The sequence below is a fragment of the Leptidea sinapis genome, chromosome 4, assembly GCF_905404315.1.
Source record: "Leptidea sinapis chromosome 4, ilLepSina1.1, whole genome shotgun sequence".
Taxonomy (NCBI): Eukaryota; Metazoa; Arthropoda; class Insecta; order Lepidoptera; family Pieridae; genus Leptidea; species Leptidea sinapis.
This window is the reverse complement of record NC_066268.1, coordinates 1,783,320-1,806,216: the sequence shown is the minus strand read 5'-3', so window position 1 is coordinate 1,806,216 and position 22,897 is coordinate 1,783,320. Positions and strand designations below refer to the sequence as shown.

The 22,897-nt window shown below is 34.3% G+C and overlaps 1 protein-coding gene across 1 annotated transcript in view; it reads left to right on the top strand.

The window, feature by feature from the left end:
• LOC126980043 (dual specificity tyrosine-phosphorylation-regulated kinase 2-like) overlaps positions 1–22,897 on the top strand; it is a gene marked incomplete at its 3' end in the record, with an annotated part of 178,607 nt that overhangs the window by 112,885 nt on the left and 42,825 nt on the right. The window lies entirely within an intron of this gene.

The following is a 22,897-nucleotide window of genomic DNA, read 5'->3' as shown; positions in this document are numbered from 1 at the left end:
AGGGGCTCTACAGATTGATCAAACTTATTATACAGACATTATTTAAAATGCCAAAGAAGAGACATAGAGCTGTCATTGGTTAATTTTTTACGCAATAATTTTGATCGCAAATGATCAAGGCACTACTGTTAGATTAAGGATTGGTCTCCGCTGCGCTCCAACTAGATACCGCCCTACCTAAGAACAATAGTTTTTTTTACAACAACTATTTGATGCTTGCGTCCCACGCACACACTCTCATCTTGACACTCATGGCATCTTTCAAATTTTGTAAAATACGCTTCGTAATATTTATTGCATTGTAATTAATAAAATATTACAAAATACTTACTGATGATATGTGATCCCATTGCCTTTCTTAGTTTCAATTATTAGCTAAGTTTAACAGAACATGTTGTACATCAACGTCACATTGTTCGAGACCGGCTCGAGTACGCCCACTTGGGCGGACTATTATTTGCCGCACTTTGCGACTACGTCTGCGGTATCTAGTTGGAGTGCAGTGGAGTCCAATCCTTAATCTAAAGCAACTACTATACCGAAAAGACCACACAAGGAAGCTCATTCACCGCAGAAGGAAGGTTCGATATAACAGTGCAGTACTCCAAAGGGATGAACCAAATATTTATTTCAGACTAGGTAATAAATTTGGATTTCCATTTTGTCCGTATTTGTCCCTACGTCATATTCATTTTATCTTTAATCTCTTTGTTTGGAAGTATACTGTGTTCATTTATTGCCGTAGTTGGCAATTATAAGGGTCATTTCATACGGGTACACGACCGCAGACCGCAACGACAGAATGCTATCTGATACCTATCTTATACTTGCATTAGAAAACAATAAATATGTACATACTGTGTTGTGCAATCAATCGATTAAACAGTTTTAATTAAATGTAGGTGTTGATTGATGTTAACGTTAATGTTTTATTTGTTAAGTTTTTTACAATATTTAATTAAATCTGATCGAGTGTTTCTTTATTATTTTTACATACTCTTTGATATAAACAGTTTAATGGTTTAAGTTTATTTAGTTATTTTTTTGTTATTGTTTACATGCTTAATAAGACTGTTGTCGATTGAATTATAAAATATTTCAATATAGTTTTGGTGTTGATCATTAAAAATATTGGTAAATAATAAATATGTTTATTTACGGATTATTGTTGGAAGGACAAACAACAGCACTGGTCGCCTTTTTTTATGGAAATAAGGGTCGACACGAACAGTTCGTCCAGCTGATGGTAATTGATACGCCCTGCCCATTACAACGCAGTGCCGCTCAGGATTCTTGAAATACCCAAAAATTCTGAGCGGCGCTATAACTGCGCTCGTCACCTTGAGACATAAAATGTCAAGTCTCATTTGCCCAGTAATTTCATTAGCTACGAGGCCCTTCGGACCGAAACACAGTAATGTTTACACATTACTGCTGCACGGCGGAAATAGGCGCCGTTGTGGTACCCATCATCTAGCCGGCATCCTGTGCAAAGGAGTCTCCCACTGAAGATATCCCACAATTCTACGAAAATTGATCATTGAATTGTAAAATATTTCAATATAGTTTTGGTGTTGATCATTAAAAATATTGGTAAATAATAATATGTTTATTTACTTATTATTGCTGGAAGGACAAACAACAGCACGGCTCACCTATTAGGTGTATGTAAAAGTAGGTGAACATAGCCTCAGGGTGTCATCAGCCTCATTGGAATCATAGGTCAATTATGAAAACACAGAAAACGAGCAGGGATCTGTGACTTCACACGTAGATTTTAGTATTGCATTACATAATTGAATATTATAAAGATAAGACATAAAAAAGCCAAAAGGCATTTATTTTCTCAAAATTGATTGCTGTAGAATTCTTTTTGATGTTTTTCTAATATACTAGACACCACTACCGCTTCGGAAACAAATGGCGCTCTGAGAGAGAAGAAACGGCTTTTTATAATATTAATTTAATAATATTATAAATTTAATATACAATATTGTACTGTCGTTGCTATTGCTATAAAATAATCATAACCTAGTCCCAGGCTGTCCGATCACTTAGATATTCAGCTGTGTAGTTGTAGGATTTACGACAGAGCCATTTTTTATTTTAAAAATCAAAATTATTTAAATTTATTTATAGATAATACTGGAACAGTGGCTGGGACTTCATCATAAAACTGTTTACATTTACTCTTACAGCTATTATGTATCTTATGAAGCCTACTAGAATGAGTTTATTCAACAAGACCTTCTTATTAACTTAAATCACCAAAAAGCGTAAAAGCGCGATAAAAGGGACATAATAAAACCGAATATAATCTCTGTACTTGAACTATAACTGGTGAGATTTTTTTTTCAATATCAAACCCTTACTTTACTATGAAGTATAAATTTGGTCCGTGAACCACAACAACTTACATCAATCTTCTCTGCATGATCAAATCACCCCAACATTATCGCCTCGATAACTGTAACACTAAACACAAATATTTCAATGTTCATCCGAATATAAAGCAAACTGGGCAGTTTAAAAGAAACCTCCGGGGGTTATCCTGCGAGGGCTGTCGCAAACTGTAAAGTGTGAAGTCTAGACACGTAAATAACGGCGTCTGTCAGTGTGTAAACTCCACCAGACTGCTGACTAATGTTACAGGCTTCAGTTGATCCTTGTGCCATGTCTAGGTGACAATTTTTGCATTTGAGCTTTATCTTTGTGCATATATACGTTTTGTTTTATGACGTCATCCCCGTAAATTTTATTCGAGGGATTTGATCTTAGCGCGGGATTTTTAATCAAATAGTGGGCTCTGAATTGCGTGCAAATAGATTAGCGAAACTTACGTGACGCTTGTTCTAAAAATATAGCTTAGCTTATACATCATTTATTTATTTTTTTACTTCTCTATTTTCATCTGTCATTTATACAGCCAAGACTTCTAATATAAGGACATACTTTATTAAGTCTTTGAAAAAGTCTAGATCCGCTATAGCCTAAAAAAGCATTTTTTACCGTATAATAATGTCGCTTTAAGTATGTTACAGGTAGCGATATAATAAAAATCTTCAAATTAATTAACTTAAAAAATACAAAAGACCTTTGGGGCCATTCGACTAATATTGTAAAATACATACTTGACATTATAGCACCTGAATTAGCAATAATATTTAATGAATGCATAGATGAGGGTGTGTTCCCTGACCTCATGAAATACAGCAAAGTTATACCTTTATTTAAATCGGGCAGTTCTTTTGACCCTGCTAATTTCAGACCAATTTCAGTGCTGCCTGTTTTTAGGAAATAGTGAAAAAACTTTTGCGTCAACAGCTACAAATGCATTTTTGTAAATTAATGAACAAAAATCAATTTGGTTTCACTAGGGGGCTTATCAACAATTAATGCGGATACTAGACTCATTGAGCACATCTTTGACGCCTGGGAAGAGTCACAGGATGCATTGGGCATTTTTTGTGATTTGTCCAAAGCATTTGACTGCGTCCACCATGAAACTTTACTCCTAAAACTAAAGCATTATGGAGTGAAAAATAGAGCCCTAAATCTGTTAAAAATCATATTTAAGTGAAAGAGTTCAGACAGTTGATGTATATGGCAAACGGTCTTCGGGTAAACCTGTGGGAATAGGTGTTCCACAGGCTTCTATTCTCGGTCCTTTCTTGTTTCTTATATATATTAACGATCTACCGTTTGTGGTAGATGATAGCCATGAGATTGTATTTTTTTCTGATGATACTTCACTTATTTTTAAAGTGAAGCGACGTGCAGATATCGATGATGAGGTAAACAATGCACTCTCAAAGATAGTGCGTTGGTTTGAGACGAATAATCTGCATTTAAACAGTAAAAAAACAAAGTGTTTACAGTTCATTACACCAAACACAGCGGAGGTACAAACCAACGTACCTATAAATGACCAGGGATTGGAACTTGTGGACACTGCGGTCTTCTTGGGTATCACGTTAGATAAAAAGCTTCAGTGGGGTCCACATATTGCCCATCTAACAGATAGACTCAGCTCTGCGGCATATGCAGTAAGAAAGTTAGTACACGAATGTTGCGACCGCTAGATTAGTGTACTTCAGTTATTTTCACACCATCATGACGTACGGTATTTTACTATGGGGTCATGCTGCTGACATTGATATAGTGTTCACCTTTTTGCTCTTAACAGTGATTTTCATTATTATAACACTAGAAATAAGGGATTGCTTGTAACTAATTCTAGTAGGCTTCATAAGATACGTAATAGCTTTAAGGGTAAATGTATACACTTCTATAATAAAGTACCAGCCACTGTTCAGGCATTATCTATAAATAAATTTAAATGTTTTATAAAAAAATGGCTCTGTCGTAAATCCTATTACTCCACTGCTGAATATCTAAATGATCGGACAGCCTGGGACTATATTGTGATTATTTTTTTAGCGTTAGAAATGACTGTACAATATTGTATATTTTTATTGAAAAGTGCGCAAAAAAAGAATGCAGGGATAGTTTCTTGCGCCGCTTCTTCTCTCTCAGAGCACCATTTGTTTCCAAAGCGGTAGTAGTATCTAGTAGTTATTAGAAATGACATCAAAAAGAATTCTAAAGGAATCAATTTTGAGAAAATAAATGCCTTTTATGCCAAAAAATGACAGTTTTTTTGGTAGGTGCGTATAAATAATATTAGGTAATACTTAGTAACACTACACTACGTACATATTATTTAAATGTTTAAATCATAAGAATAAACATGTCAACTTTAAAAAAAGCAAAATTGTTAATGCTATTTGTCAAGAGGCTGCAAGGTATTCTGTAATTTTCACATTTCCCGCGGTTGGATGTATGGGTGTGTACTGTGTACCTTTGCCATTCCTTGAAGTAGAAATAAAACCACTCAACAGAGATGTAAACGAAACATTTTAAGTAGCATCTTGAAAACTTCTGATATTTGTTATTTTAGTAATAGATTAAATTTCCAAATTGCCTGCGGCTCAAATTGCAACTCACGTATTTTCACACTTCTTATACAACTGTTCCATAAAATACTATTATTATGTATTTCATTATTTAAATTATAATTGGAGTTCGTAAAACATTTGTAATTAATTGTTTATTAATAATTATTTACGATACGTGGGGTCTTTAAAGACCCCATGCGACAAATCTCGTATGTAAAAAGTGCGCGACGGGCCCAGGGTTAAAACACATTGTTAGTTTATGATAATAGAAGTAGAAATGGCGCTGTCCGTGGCTGTATCTTGTAGGATCATTATTATTTCCTTCTCCTACTGCTAGTGCACTGTCAAGGGCGGGCGAGTCACGCGATATCGCCAGGATTGATGGCACACGTACTTCGCTACAACATTTTCATATACTCGTCACGTTCGCCGTGCGATAATTAATCATGTCTTGAACTTGAACTATTAAAATGCGATGCTAAGTCGAGACTTATTATGTTGCAGACAGTGGATGATAAAAAATATTTATTAATTATGTCTTTATTGTGTCAGGAACTTTGCTGGCTTTATTTTTTTTGAACTAAAAACTTCTTTTGGGGTGAACACACATTTTTTCGTAGATAGGCTGATCGGGTAAACTCGGGACCGCCGAGTGTACTCGATTGAAAAAGATACAGTTAGCTGCTCTTCGCTGTTGTGTCCCTGTGTTTAGTGTTAAAAATATTAAAACCATAAGTCTACTTTACTCTAATTCCATAGACAATGTTGGTTCTCTCTTATCTGCCTCCTGTCAACTTAACCTACTCTTTTTTCAGTAAGTTGTCAATCGATTACTAACGTGTTTAACACAAACAATCAGCAAGATGACCTTCAACAGTTGACCATGTTCGTACATTGAATTCAATTATTAAGTGAAGTTATTGTATATTCTAATAAAGCGCTTATTGTGAAGAAGACGTTTTATTTTACGACCTTAAATTTAGTATATTCAATTAAACCGTCATAATTGTCATTATTAATAAAATAGTTATATTTGGTAGGCAATAATAATTTTCGCTTCTATTAATTTTTTCGATTTATATGAGCTTGATTTGCATGTGTGTTTAGTTCAGTTCAGTGGTCCCCACTAAAACGAGATCTGGAGAGCTCTTGTAACGTGGGGTTAGCTTAAATAATAACTAAAATGTAACTTTTACGCAAAAATCAAATGTGAAAACAAAGTTACAATTACATGCGTTTTAATCCTTTATAAGGTTTTTATTTAAATGTGAAACAATCGCGTTAATCATAGAAAATTGTTTGCGTGTATCTATCTATATGTGTAACAAAATCTTGGAACGTTATTTTGTAACTCAACTTATGACTTGAAAATTTACAGCTGTATCGTGGGCCGATGACAATATTTACAATACTGTGGCATTCAAGCATAACCTGGGTCACCAGAAAACTTAAAAAAATATCCACACACATACTACATTATATACTTTACTTTTTAGGCAAATTTCTATCGCTCCTTCTTAATAAGTATCTTCTCTAGCATGGTTGTAATGAGATTATTTTATAAATTCTGACGGAGCTTACCACCACTGTTCAGAAGTGTTTAAAGCAGTGGTTCCCAACCTTTTTTTGGCCATGGACCACTTCGATTGTTTTATTGTCAGCAGGGATGTACGAGAAAATTAAACTGAATCAATCCGAAATAAACTTATTATTATTCGAAATCGAAAATTAACTTATCATTTTTCATAAAAATTTAATCAAAAGTAGAATTTAAAAATGGTATTGCATTTGCATTGTATTCTTAAGGCATCCAGGAAGAGTCTTCGAAGCTAACGCCTGACGGTGGATGATACAATGTGTTGTTGTTGCGTTTTGTATTTGGTAGACGGTGCTGGTCTCCTGACGGTAAGTCACCACCGCCACCCATACTCTTGAAAAAAAGGTTATATGCTGTAGTTACTTATATTTTTATACAGTCAAAAATTCTCGTAGTTTTTCCTGAAACGGTGGTCAAACTTCACTCTGACGTCGTTTGGCATTGAATATCAAAAGATTACCATTAATTATTGTGAACTTTTTTTTGGAAATCCCTCCTGCACCTCTTGCACATGCAAGATGAAAAGTTATGCTTTCCCTAAAGTTCACAGTCTTGTATAATGATATGTAACATATTCTCAGAATCACGGAACAAAATTCACCGAAATCAGCCGTTTTTCAGGACGGCTTCTTAATATGCCTAATTTTGGGCCATACAATATTATGTATTAACAATTCATGTCTCTATGTTCGTTAAGTATTATTATAATAGAACTAGCCGACCCAGCAAAAGTTGTTTTGCCAATAAAGGTAATAAAAAAAAAGTTATTCTCAGACCTACCAAATATATCCCACATAAAATTTATCGTACTACAACAATTATTGTATTCTATTGCCATCTTGCAAACCTATTGCGGATCTGTGGATGGAACAGAATAATATTAAAGTTATTATAAAATATTTGGTGCTGATCGTAAACGGGTGAAAATTTGAAATTGTGTGTATTTTAAGGTGAATCATAATGAAATAAAAATATTGTCAAAAAAATAAAAATAAATATTTTTAGGGGTTATTATCATTTAGGGGTATGAAAAGTAAATGTTGGCCGATTCTCAGACCAAATCAAATCAAAATCAGTTTATTCACGTAGGTCACGGAAATGACACTTATGAATGTCATAAATAAAATAAAATGTTTTTCTTATTGAATCTACCGCTACTTCGTAAAGGATTGAGCTAATGAGAAGAAGTAGCAAGAAACTCATTGCCACTCTTTTATATCAAGATTCACATTTATGTACATCGATTTACAAATCATTTCAAATTACAATATAATATGTAAAATGATGCAACAGACACACTCAAACGTCAAATAGTCAATGTCTTACACGAGTAAGTCAAAAAAGTAAATGTAAATTAATACAAAAGTTATTGAGTACAGTAGCTGCATCATCCACACACTCCGTAAATAAATAAAGGTAATCTGTGAGCATTTTATAAGCAATTATAAATAAATAAATATGTATATATCCATACATATATATACACACAATAACTTTTAAGAATCTGAAACCGAGTCTCCGGCAACAGGATCATCCTGCCACCACAAGCAGCGCCCGTTCACGAGCATGACGCATGTGCCAGCCATCGCCTCCCTCAACCATATTTTAGGAAAGGGGACGACCCGTCCCATGTCGCCGCCACAAGCAGTGACATTTAAGCGAGCATGATGAAACCTAACGTATCCGATATGCACACAAAAATTCATACAAATCGGTTTAGTCGCTTCGGAGTTAGCTAGTTTGGTAACAAACACAGGGACACGAGAATTTTATATATAAGATATGTATCTAGAATAGAATTATTGTTAACCTTAGGATTATTATCTTTTTATGTACTTCTGTTCGAGCAAGACATTATCTGTCGGCTCCTCTAGCTATTAGTATACCATTTTATTACTCCTCACTGCGAGTGAAGTTAAAGCAGGATTTTATTGTGTTTCCTTATTTTCATGTCATGACTATAATTGAGATTTAACTAAGCATTACCTTTTTATTGTCCACAGGTAATTGTAAGAAAATACAAGAGGCTGTATGTAGTTGTAAACACGATCTTAAGGAAGCGTGTGTCACCAGACTTAAGGTTCTATTAAAGTGAGTAGTTTTTAATACAAGTTCAGCAACTGAAACTCTTTTGTTACTGATTACCAAACAATGACGTTCTACACACATATAACGACTTATCATTCACAGTCTGATAACCGAACGGCAAAAGTGTGCTTAAAAACAATGTAAGCACACTTTTCTCCTTAGTCGTGTGTTAAATGTCACTGTTCGAATCAAATCTGAACTCAATAAATGTTTTACATTGCTGCTTACAGACCATGAATATATAAAACAACTTGAGTAAAGGCGTCAATGTATGGATTTAGCAGTCGAAGCTTATTATGGTGTAATTTGTGGCATTTTCGATTTTTCGGCTTGTTTTTATACGTTATATTTCTATATGGCGTATAGAACGTCATTGTTCCCAAAGGCCAAGTAACAGGAACGCTAAACACTAAGCTTTTGCTATTTGCATCTGCATAGAAATCTAAATAGAAAGGTTATACATAGAAATGTACTTATTACATTGCTACGTATCTATACTTGCAACGCTCCAAATATTGAGGGACTAGTGCAGCATGACGGCAATAGGAATGAATTAAGAATCTCACAGTGAACAATTATCGTCTGTATTATATTAAACAAAAATAGCAGTTAATTTCATAAGTAGAACTGAAAACAAAATTTTATGAATGATGCGGGGCTCCAACCGCGACCTCTCGCGTTTCAATTTCCTAATATGCAAATATTGGGAATGAGCATGTTGTCAACTGTAAAGTAGATCCTGTAGATGAAGCCACAACCTGAGAGTTGAACAAAGCATACAACGATACTTTACTCGAACGGTTAGCTCATTTGGAAAGAGCACTCGCACCACGGAACGTGAGAGGTCGCGGGTTCGAGTCCCGCATCGTTCATATAATTTTGTTTTTAGTTTTATTTGTGTAATGATTCCTGTCGCCGAATTCCACCTTCGCACGACACGCCACAAGTTAGGATATCATCCCCACAATCTGGATGTGTGGCGATCCTCCACAGTGCGGTTTTCAATGAGCTTTTTTCCACGTACTACAAAGCTTCCTTCTGCGGTATTTCCGGGACGATACGACATCGTAACCTTCAAAAAAGCGCGTACACCTTCCTTAAACATCGGCAACGCTTCTGTAATTCCTCTGGTGTTGCAAGAGAATGTTGTGGGTGGCGGTGATCACTTAACACCAAATGACCCACGTTACGTACGCACACTTGTTCTCCTTTTCAATAAAGAAAATATATTTATATTAAAACACATAAAAATAATTTAGATAGGCGTGATCAATTAATAAACATGAGAATTCCGATAACCTCTCTTGTCCTCGTTTGTCCGCCTCCACACGTCGTCACAACAGAGACGCCCTCACCTATTGATGTCAAGTTCTGCCGTGAGAAACTTCCATGTTGTATCATTCATTAATGAAATATCGCCTATCGATGCCAGAGATCCGGTGGTATTTTTATATAATCCATAAAAGCTCTAATCTATGCTAATAATTTGTGTAAACAATTTAAAAGTATATCGATGCAGCATTAGAGAAATCGATTTTCTAGCGTGAATGTCTTTTGGTAGTCCGGTGGTGCGAAGATGGAATTACTTTAAATAAAAAACACTCAAGGAAATCTGTTAGAATAGCTGATGTTTAAATATTGGTCGAAATACGAATAATAATGACCATAATTAATTACAACTCAACTCTTTGTTTGTTTATCCCGTTACACCTTTAATTGTTTCGAAAAATAGGTGTAAGTGGGGTGCTCCATCCGGAGTATAAATGGACGTAATTCCAAACCACAATCATGTCGAAATTGTGTTAAGAACACAAAACTGGTCACGTGATTCATTATAACGGACTGACAAAAAATGGCAGCCCAACTGTCACTCTTTAAATGACATAATGTATCCACCAACATAATTCAACAATTCTGAAATATTAATTATTGTTCCTATTTTTTACTTATTTTACTTTCTTATAAATTTATCTATATTTTAGTATAGTATATATTATGTGTGTCTATATTTTTGACTCTTACCCTTTCAATGTACTGTCTTTCTCTTTTATTGTATTACAAATGGTTGCCTGGAAGAGATCACTATATAGTGATAAGGCCGCCATTTGCACCATATCATGTAATTATGTATGTTAGTAGTTAAGTTATATTTTGTTAATGTGGTGTCAAAAAAGTGTAATAAATAAAAAATAAATAAATATAATGACTTAGTAGCTCAACCCACATGAATGGAATACACTGATATTTATTAAACTTTAAACACGAGTTCCTTAAAATGTGATGTTTGTGGCTTGGAACGTTTTTGAGGAACTACTTCCAAATAAGCGCACCACAACCACGAACTCAAAGTGAGAGGTACACGCGAAAAGACAAAGTAATACTTACATAGCCTTCGCTCTATAGACCGTACTCAGACTTTGCTCAGACCTTACTTACCTACGTAAAACTCAGCTGAGTTCAAGTTTAGCGCAATCTTTGATTTGGTATTTATAGTCATTTGACAGCTGAAATTATGCTTAACTTAAGCTAAGAGAACCCAATGCATAAGTTCGAATTTAATCAAACTCAGCTAAGTTATACATAAGTTAAGTCTGGGCAAAGCCTAAGTTCGCTCTATAGATCTCAGTGTATACTAACAAAGAGGACATTCGGTTAAAGTTAAACCAATTAATGTAAACAAATTACGCTATCTTATAATACATTAAATACTTTTTTAAGAGAAACATTTTTGAAAAGGTGCTCTGAGAAATGTATTTTGTGGGTATTGAGACTGAACACCAGAGGAATTTCTTACGGAACCCTTCGTGTGCGAGTTCGACTCTTACTTGACCGGTTTTTAATCTCTACATCCGCCGTGACCGTTATACATAATATGTCGCCTGAGGAAGACATATAATTTTTATAGTTGTTGTAAAAGTTTATTGTATGATGCTGCTTGTATACTATGTTGAGATTTATTTTAATATTCGGACCATATATTATATCGAAGTCCAAGATGCATTTTATATCTACTATAAAATATTGTGTATTTCCTAGAAAGAACAGATGTCACTTTAGTCTTTCAATATCCGGAGCTTTGTAATGCATGTATTTTAGCGACAGTCGGCAACCTTCAGAATATTAGACTAAATATTTTTTTTTGTAAATATTATAAAAGATATATCATTTTTTAAATAAATAATTTTGAAGTTATTGCAAATAAATTCATAAATTTATTATTTATTAGAATTATTTTTTTCTGTTTCTTTTAAAATGGACGTATTCAACGTTCGATAATATATTAAAAGGCATAAAGGCATTTATTTTCTCAAAATTGATTCCTTTAGAATTCTTTTTGATGTCATTTCTTATAACTATTAGATACTAATAACGCTTCGGAAACAAATGGCGCACTGAGAGGGAAGAAGCGGCACAAGAAACTCTCCCAGCATTCTTTTTTTGCGCTCTTTTCAATAAAAATTTACAATATTGTACAGTCATTTCTATCGCTATAAAATAATCCCAATCTAGTCCCAGGCTGTCCGATCATTTAGATATTCAGCAGTGGAGTAATAGGATTTACGACAGAGCCATTTTGTTATAAAACATTTAAATTTATCTATAGGTAATGCCTGAACAGTGGCTGGGACTTTATTGTAGAAGTGTACACATTTACCCTTAAAGCTATTATGTATCTTATGAAACCTACTAAAATTAGTTACAAGCAATCCCTTTTTCTAATGTTATAATAATGAAGATCACTATTAAGAGCAAAAAGGTGACGATTTTTGTGAACGTATATTAAATTTTCATAAATGTACTGACAATGAACAGTCATAATATTTATTTCTTTAAATTTTATTATTTTAAATTTTTCTTTGAGAGACTGTCTATAACCAAGCTGATATATAGCACGAACAGCTCTCTTTTGCAGTGCAAACACTATATCAATGTCAGCAGCATGACCCCATAGTAATATACCGTACGTCATGATGCTGTGAAAATAACTAAAGTACACTAATCTAGCGGTCCCGGTCGCAACATTCGTGTACTCTCTATAATCTTTCTAACTGCATATGCCGTAGAGCTGAGTCTATCTGCTAGATGGGCAATATGTGGACCCCACTGAAGCTTTTTATCTAACGTGATACCCAAGAAGACCGAAGTGTCCACAAGTTCCTACTACTACAGTTCCTGTTGGTCCAACCATATAAAATATTAAGATAGACGCAAAGATAATTGTATAGGAATAAATATTCAAAGAACTGGACTCGTTATGTGTGTATGTAAAATAGGCGTTGTGTATGTATGTTTGTCTGTAGTAAGTTTGAATAGGAACCCGAGGGGCTACGAGTCCCGCATCGTTCAAAACTTTGGTTACAAATTTAATTTATATAAGTTTGAATATTTTATCAGATAGCACCAATTTGTCACAGATGAAATGCTACAAAGTGTTGTTCTTTGGGTTAATTAACCGCTTGATTAAAAGTAGGAAGTAAGGATGGGTACGCTGAAGAATGGCGGGAAAATTGATTAAAAATTTTCAATTAATTTAACGTAACTTAATAAAAAATTTGTATCGCCTTTTTTGTTCCTCTTTGTGTTTTGTAACAGCTTAAAATTATTAATTTGTGTTCAATATAGCATCATGAACGATGTACGATTAACTAATTCTATTGATTTTTATCTAAAACATAATATCATCAAAGTCAAATCTTTCTACTCAACACTTTTACCGTCTAAATTTCTTAAACTACCACCGATCGTTTAAGCTGCTTTTAATGAGATCAATTGGTGAAAACCGAACATTTGCTCTTTTAAAATCATAACATTACATACAAATAGCAGTACTATTATTTAATAATTTATAACAGTATCATTTACGTAAGGTAAAGGTCAATATAATCACAAACAATAACAATTTAAATAAACTTGTTAATATTAATAAACGGAGAGACGTGTTTTCCTTCGGTTATATTTCGTAAACTATTGACGCGATCGTAATAATACACCATACTAATGTGTTCTTCATATTATGTAACGAGAAAAAATTAATATACAAAGCGTGTGAAAATGCCAAGTATTCGCAATTTAATATATGTATAAGTATTAATAATTTCTACCCTCACTTCTGGGATTAATTAATTACACAAATTAAATATGGAATCAAAATTTATGAACAATGCGGGACTCCGACCTCCCGCGTTTCAATGCGAGCGCTCTTCCACTCACTTGAACACACTTCACTTAAACGGTTGGGAGGTCGCAGGTTGGAGTCCCGCATCGTTCATAAATTTTAGTTTCAAAATTAATTTGTGTAATAATAATTTCATCTTCTTTTCACTCGCAGGAGTAACATAAAGTACTTTGTATAAAGATCTGATTTCCTACTCGGGCTTACTCTCCTCATTCTTAGAGACCCTCAACTGCGCCTAACATCTACACATTGCACCCTGACAACTTCAAATGAAGATGGCGAAGAATAAGACCGGCTTCTTCCAAAAACATACTACTTTATAGACCTTCTTTGACAAAGAAGGCTTACTATAGTATAGGAGCCTTCTTCCACGTACTACAAAGCTGTGGAATGAGCTTCTTTGTGCGGTGTTTCCGGGACGATACGACATGGGTACCTTCAAAAAATGCGCGTACACTTTCACGTTAAGGGCCGGCAACACTCCAGTGATTCCTCTGGTATCGCAAGAGAATGTGGGCGGCGGTGATCACTTAACACCAGGTGACCCGTACCTAAGCTCGTTTGTCCTCCTTTTCCGTAAAAAAAATACTATAGTATATTATATAGAGGGATGATGCATGGTCCTTGTCTGGTTCTACGCAGGTCACCTAAAATTGTATAATATAAGTAAATAGACGTGTTAGCAGTGTTGAAGGTTTGTTTATCGACAACAGCGCCCGGGTTTGGGATCAGTGCCAAGTGGAATTATTTCCTCATAACAAATCTTCAACGTGTTTCGATGTTCCGAGATCGATTCTGGAATACGTAGTACCCGTGTGCTCGGCGAGATGGCGCTAATAGTACTTGTTAGGCTGCTGTAGCCAAATCGATAAAAACGGAACCCTTATAGATTCGTCATGTCTGTCTGTCTGTCCGTACATGTCACAGCCACTTTTTTCCAAAACTGTATGAACTATACTGTAATTAGGTGTATTCTGTGAATCGCACCGAAGATTTTCACACAAAAATAGAAAAAAAAACAATAAAATTTCGGGGTTACCCATATTTAGAACTGAAACTCAAAATTTTTTTTTCATTTAACAAATGATATTGAGGTTTGTCTTTCTCATGGCCACTGTCTCTGCTAGTTTTACGTCAAAACTAGAGCCGCAGTCCAATTTTAGTCCATATCCATCCATAAATTACGTTTCACTTTAAGGGTGAGGGAAGGGGTTGACGAAGTGTGTGTCGATGTATATGCTTTTAGAACAAGGTCCCAGAAAATGTTCAAAACAAAAGTACTACGATATTCAAAAGAATTGTAAAAAAACGTTTGTGTGTCAAAGGTTACTAAACATAAATGACTTTCTTAATAATAATATCACAGATTGGCTCAGGCTATTAAATATTGAGTTTAATTGTAGAATATTTCTTTTCTTTGTAAACATATTTTTTTAATCAGAAAAAAGTCCGCTGAGTTTGTTGCGCCCATTCTTCTCAGGTCTGAGGCATTCGTGTTGGAATGGGTGGTAATTTTTCTCTTTCAATAAGTGATGTTACATTCTACTTTGAATAAAAATATTTGAATTTGAATTTGTGACATTGTGTGACAAAGTTGTGTGGCACCACAAATATTTTCAAAATATTATATTTTTAATCTAAGTATTTTCAACACTAAATTTAAACTACACACCTACTAAAATTGCAAATATAATATTTTGGATTCTTTATGTTGTGTTAATTTGATTGAAGAAAAAAAAATTAAATGTAATATTCCATAAATTTATAAATGTAAAATTGCCAAATATGTGACATCACACTTGGTAGGGGGGGATCTAACAAATGTGAACAGCTGTAACAAAGATGGGGGAGGGGTCTATGTGGTATTGCTTAGATTAGGTATGAACTCCTACAAGTCATCATGATGGGAGAAGTTGCCAGAAGAAGAGGCTCAGAAAATATTCTTGGATGTGCAACATCCGAGAGTGGACAGGAATCGCGAGTGCGGCAGAACTATTTCGCCTCGCGAACAAAAAGTTAAAATAACAAAGCTGACTGCCAACCTTCGCTAGTCGGAGAGGCATGCTAAGAAGAGAAGAATGTTTGTGATATATTCCAACTGTAGTTAAATGGAAACCCGAGGTTCTCAGAGGCCATCATGAAAATAACATCAACAATTTGCCGACAAAATGTCCTCAGATTTTAATTTAACCCTCGATAAGTAGATTACAAGCTTTATTAACCGGGAAATGGCCCGAGGATCCGGGTTAATGAGATGCAAGCCTCCCCGACTGTAAGCTAATGAATTTGGTACTTTATTATCAATATTGTCGTATTAATTCAGATTATTATCGTCTGTTTAATACGCTTTCGCATTTAAAATGATGAGGTTCAGTTATTATCGTCAGTATTATTTAAAAAAGTATCATTGTACAAGACCCCACCAAGTCGAACAAAAACAAGTGGCACGGCCGTACCTACGTTTTGTCGAAGTAGTTCAGGCCATTTTCGACCCCCTATAACTTCGTTGTGGGTAAAACTAGACGCCTCAATCTTCAATAAGCAAGCAGACATTGTATAAACATGGTATATTTCAAATTTAATTTTTGAAAAAAAAAAAAAACGTGTTCTTCACAATAAAACCTTTATTAGAATTTACAATTAGTTCACTTGATATTAACTTGGAATACGATTGTGCATCATAATCCACACTCAGCGTTACTGTTAACGTTAAATTTGACTTAAACCTTAACTATAACAGCTCATATTATGCAACCCAACCTTAGTTTATATTATTTATCATACCAGCCAATCACTAACAGCATTTCAGCTGTCTAATTATTCAGGCTTAGGAGGTAGATCCCGCTCACAGATAGGCGGACGGACAGCAGAGCTACAGTAATAGAGTCCCCGTTGGTTCCGCAGATCCCTCACATAAGTAGGCCATTATAAAGTCTTACCAACGTTGACGAATGTGAATTGAGTAGTAAACTATGACACGATTAAGATGTTTCAGTACCAATGTTGATATAGATAATATTATGATAAATCAATAATTTCTCTTAGAAGTCATACGATGTTCAATGAAATATCCAGAAAATTCTAGCCTTCGACATAGCCTTCGATCGTCTTAAAATTGAGTTCATTTTAATTGTGTAAGTGGTTAGTCATTCATTTTTATTTTACAATTTTTATTGAAGTAGGCGTTACTTTGCGGAAATCCATAATTATACAAATGATTTGAGTTTTCTTTAGTGTTAATTCCGCCAATTTTTGTCTTTAAAAAATTCGACACGTGTTTCGCCTCTACACGAGGCAAAGGACAGGACCTCAGGACGTGTTGTCTCGCCAAAATCTGGCACGAGACTCTCGTGTCGTCTCTCTTAGTCTCGTGTTGTTTGTGTGCTGGTGTGTTAGAAGAAATTAACAATATATTCGCTTGCCCTTTCTATACTGCTCTATCTCCGGTAGAGATAATCATTTCTCTCGCACGATATGTTTGAGTATACCCTAGTATATTGTAGGGTTATGGTAAGCACATACCATCAAGTGACCCATCATATCTTTAAACGAGCAATTCTTCTATTACGAGATTATATATACGAGAGATATATATTATTGAATCTCGGAAACGGCTCAAACGATTTTAATGAAATTTAGTATACAGGTAGACTGTAGCTAGGTTTCAATTTAAAAATTGTAATTTTATCCATGTTTTAATGAAAAACTGCTACAATAACATTAGAATACAAAGGTAAATTTGCTACACAAGACTATAATAGCTCAGATGGGACATTGGGTGATCCATAAGTCCCGGTTCGAATCCAGGTGTCCTATTAGTTTTTTTTTGTTCAAGTTTTGTACTTACTTAAAAATCCGAGAAAGGCTCGGTCGTCCAGTTACTAAGCCCTTAATAACGGATAAACCACACGAACTTTACGTGAAAACAGATGTTCTAGAGCGGCTGTTTATCACTTCATAAAAAAAGATGAAATGTCTCGAGATATCAAACAACAATCTCCTCACTTCCATACCCGATGTTGTTGTTGGTGAGTGCTGAACCACCATATTTGGCAGGCCATTAATATGTCCACGGTACCTTGAACTTCGCACCATATTAACTGGTTGCCGCAGTTGATTTATGAAAACCTTTTACTGGACGATCTAAAAGTACTGCAAAGTCCCATTTATTAATTTATGCTTTAAATTAAGTTTTCCTATATAACACTGCTTTTAAATTTGAAGCTTTTATATTGTTAATATTTTTTTTTCAGATGTCCTATGTCCTAACATTAGAAAAAAGTCATCGTTTTGTATCACACCAACAAGTACTGAATATGTTTAAAATACTTCTATAGTTTACTAGCTGACCCAACAGACGTTTTCTGTACATCTTCTTATATATAAAATTCTCGTGTCACAATGTTCGTTCCCGTACTCCTCCGAAACGGCTTGACCGATTCTCATGAAATTTTGTGAGCATATTGAGTAGGTCTGAGAATCGGCCAACATCTATTTTTCATCCGCCTAAATGTTAAGGGTGGTCCACACGAAATTTTTTTTTATATTTTTGACATTTTTTTTTTCAAATTTGTTTGATTATGAGTCAGCCTTAAAAATTACATACACCCATCTACGATCAACAGTTACTTTTGTATCGCGATTTTAATATCGACAATACAACGTTTGCTGGGTCAGCTAGTAATAAATAAAATACTGTTCTTTACGAATTTGTCAATAATATTTCAAAACATCAAGAATTTTTTCATAAAATATGCTCCCTGTTGTTATTATGAAATTGTTTCACAGCGGTACTGTCAAACCGTGCGTCAAAAATTCTCTAATAGAAAATAAAAATAATTGTGGGTCCCAAATCGAAATAAAAACTATCCTATCTCACAAGTTGGACTAAACTGCACTCCATGAAGTCATCCCCATTAAAATCAGTTCATTCGTTTAGGATTTCACTGGGAACAAACATCAGGATACTGGATTTATGTATTTATTAAGATAAGTTAAAATTACTTTTTTAATGTCCAATATTTAGAATTCTATATAGTGGGCATCCGTAAATTGCGTGAGGCGATCTTGGAAATTAAAAGAAATATTAAAAAAAAAATTAACAAAAAAACAACCGACTTCAAAAACACTATTCCAAAACAATAGATATAAAATACACTAAAAAGTATAAAAATAATTGCGTATTTTTATACAATCTAGTTCTAGTTACGATTATTGTAATTTTTGGAATCGGTGTCCTTCCGCCGCGACCCGCTCTCGCCTTTCACCTCCTCACGACTCAAGCACATCTCACCTATAACTATGTATGTAGTTACAAGCCTATCTTGGATGACACCGACTCCAAAAATTACAGTAATCGTAACTAGAATTCGATTGTATAAAAATACGCAATTATTTTTATAATTTTTAGTGCATATTATATCCATTGTTTTGGAATAGTGTTTTTAAAGTCGGTTGTTTTTTTGTTAAAAAATATTTTATTTTTTTGGTTTTTAGTGAATTTGAAGTACACTAACTTACAACTTGTCTAAATATTTGCAGATATACTAAATTTTTCAATGCAGCAATGAACGTCAGCGCTTTATTGAAGAGTTCCGTTACTTTGCCATGGATTCCGTAATCAGAACCTAACCAAACTCTCACCAAACTATCTCGGAAGTATATCCTTTCCAATAAAAAAAGAATCATCGAAATCGGTTGGTGCGATATTGAGTTATTCGTAAATTTGTCATTCAATTTGCCATACGTATGTATAGCAAATTTAAGACTTTTATGATTTTTCTCATCGACGCCATTGTCAGATCTGGACAAAATTACAATGCTTTTTAATAAAAAAAGAATTATAAAAATCCGTTCACCAGTCGAAAGTTTTGAGGTAACTAAGTTTTAATCAATAAATTCTTGATAATGCTATGTTTGTGTATATTCATTCCCATTTAAAAATAACCCCGCTGAGTTCCTTGCGCCTCTTCTTCTCAGGACTCATCCTTTTTCCATGATATTTTTAGATTTTTAATAAGTGATTTAAAATCGTATTTTAATAAAATAATACTCGTTCGAACAAACAATCAATAATCTCCTCAGCTTTATAATATTAGTTAGTATAGATAAAGTGAATCACAATGTAGATAAAATACTTTGATCTAAGTTCTCGTTACTCGTATTAATTCAATTTAGAATGTTATAAGAAGCCGCTAGCGAACAAAATAAACAAATTTGAAATCGCTCCGTGAGTTTTCACAAAACAATTTGAACTCGTATCGTATGAGATATATTTACTGCTTTAGTATTTATAAACTGTATGTTTTCTATGTTGAAACATTCTCTTCGCTTCTATGAATATATTAAATCGAGCTGAAAGTACTTTATCTCATTAGTTTTTTTTTATAGTAGTAGTTTGTTCGCTCACTATATTCACATTTTTGAAGCTGTACTTCTTTTGATGCGTCAGGGAAAAAATATCAAAGTGAATTTATACGATGTGCGCGCACACCGTCACGCAAATTAGACACCCTGAAATTAGGTGGTCAACTATACCATTTGTATCATACTTCAGCTACCAAGCGTCTTGTAACTCATGTGTCTACTGAACCCACAACCAATGGACGAGAATTAAATAAAGTTAAAAAATATTCTCTCTAATTATATAAAAATAATTTAATGATATTAATTACACGTTATTTAACTAAATTATGCGAAATAATTATATTTTAATACCTTAATGATTACAATATTGTTCTTTCTACAAACGTAAAATAGAACGAAGAATTTTTTTAAGGATTTTCGTTTTATTACGCCAAAGAAGAATAAATTCTTGCGTGCGTACATAACGTACTTACACACTTTTTTATGGGAAGTGATGTGACTATTTTTTATAGATATATACAGGGTGTCCCGTAATCAGTGGACCAACGGGATACCCGTGATAGGGGTGGTCATCATCTCTCGAAAACACCAAATTTTACTGTTCTAGGGCCAGTAGTTCAAAAGATATGATTTTTTAAGCATTATTTTGAAAATTCTACCCTTATCAACACAAAAGTTGAAAAAAAATATTTTTTATTTTTATTTTGCCCTGTTTCTTAACTTAAGGTGGCTGAGGAAACATGTGTCTTCACAATTAAATCCATTTTTGTGAATAAATATTGCCAAATTAAAAATTAAAAACCAAAACATGCGCAAATATCAAATAACTAAATTTGCAACGTGATGTTTGAAGCAAGCTAGTGCAAAAAAAATGTATGACAGCCTTGCGGACCATTATTTAAAAAACATCTGCAGTTCATACTGATTCCAAAAAGGTATAACAATATTACATTTTACAAAAAAAATAACTTAATAACCAATTTTAGACTCCAATTGCGAGAAACATTTAAGCGCTATCTATTCTGAGAATTATTTTGTTATCGAGAGAGAGATAACACAATATGCTATCTCTTTCTCGCTCAGGTACCTTTTTCGTTTACGGGGTCCTATTGGCCGACGCCTATGATCCCCACACCCTAATTTTTCAAATTATTCTTAGTTTCATCAGAGACTTGCTCATAGCTCGTAGCTGCACACGTGTTTTTTACTTCGCTACCATTACGACTCTTTTTTTTGGTGACTGACGCTTGAATTGGACCTTGTTTGTCTTTGTGATTTGGATACTGTTTGCCCGGATTTTATAAAATGCCTAATACCTATACTCCTCGTGAATATGCTGAGATGTATTTTATTTACGGTCTGTGTAATGCAAACGCTCGGCAAGCAGCCCGTACGTATCGTGAGCGCTATCCTAATCGCGACCGCTATCCGGATCATCGAATTTTTCTCCGTGTAAATAACGCGTATTTAGAAGGCAGAATTCCCGGAGCTGCAAACAACGTGGGAAGACCTAGAAGAGTCGATGAACTTCAAATACTGGCCGAAGTGACAGAAGAACCTTCTACGAGTGTTCGTCGTATTTCAAGACGTACTGGTATAGCAAAAACAACAGTACATCGCATTTTAAAAAGAAACAGTTTATACCCTTATCATATTCAACGAGTGCAGGCACTATTACCTGCTGATTATCAACGGAGGATAGATTTTTGTGCAGAGATGCTTCGCCGATGCCGACAAGATCCACTATTTTTCAATTCAATATTATGGAGCGATGAATCGTGTTTTAAAAGAGTTGGAGTGTTTAACATTCATAATTTACATGAATGGGCTGTTGTGAATCCACGTATTGTACGAGAAGATAGATTCCAGCACCAGTTTGGAGTCAATTTGTGGGCTGGAATCTTAGATGGTAAACTTATTGGTCCATTTGAGCTCCCACCGAGGCTTAATGGTGCTCGGTACTTGCAATTTTTAAGAAATGACTTAAGTAATTTATTAGCAAATGTACCACAGGAGGTATGTGAGAGGATGTGGTTACAGCATGATGGCGCACCCGCTCATTATTGCAGACAAGTGAGGGAATATTTAAACGAGTCTTACCCAAGTAGGTGGATTGGACGAGGAGGTACAATCCCATGGCCAGCTCGATCACCTGATCTTAATCCATTGGATTATTTTTTATGGGGATATTTTAAAGAATCCGTATATGAAACCGTTAACGATAACGAAAGACAGCTAAGACAAAAACTGAATGTGGTGAGTGAAAAAGTCAAAAATAATGAAAGGGCGTTAAAAAGTTTAAAAAGAAATTTTATAAGAAGATGCCGGCTATGCCTTAGAGTAAGAGGAAGACATTTCGAACATTTATTATAAGAAATAAATAAAAAAATTCTAACTATTTACTTTTGTTTTATTGTAAATTCCGCCAAGAAATTGCTATCTAATGTTGATTTAAAATAATTATTGTCTTTTATTGTTTCACAATAATGATTAATTATACCTTTTTGGAATCAGTATGAACTGCAGATGTTTTTTAAATAATGGTCCGCAAGGCTGTCATACATTTTTTTTGCACTAGCTTGCTTCAAACATCACGTTGCAAATTTAGTTATTTGATATTTGCGCATGTTTTGGTTTTTAATTTTTAATTTGGCAATATTTATTCACAAAAATGGATTTAATTGTGAAGACACATGTTTCCTCAGCCACCTT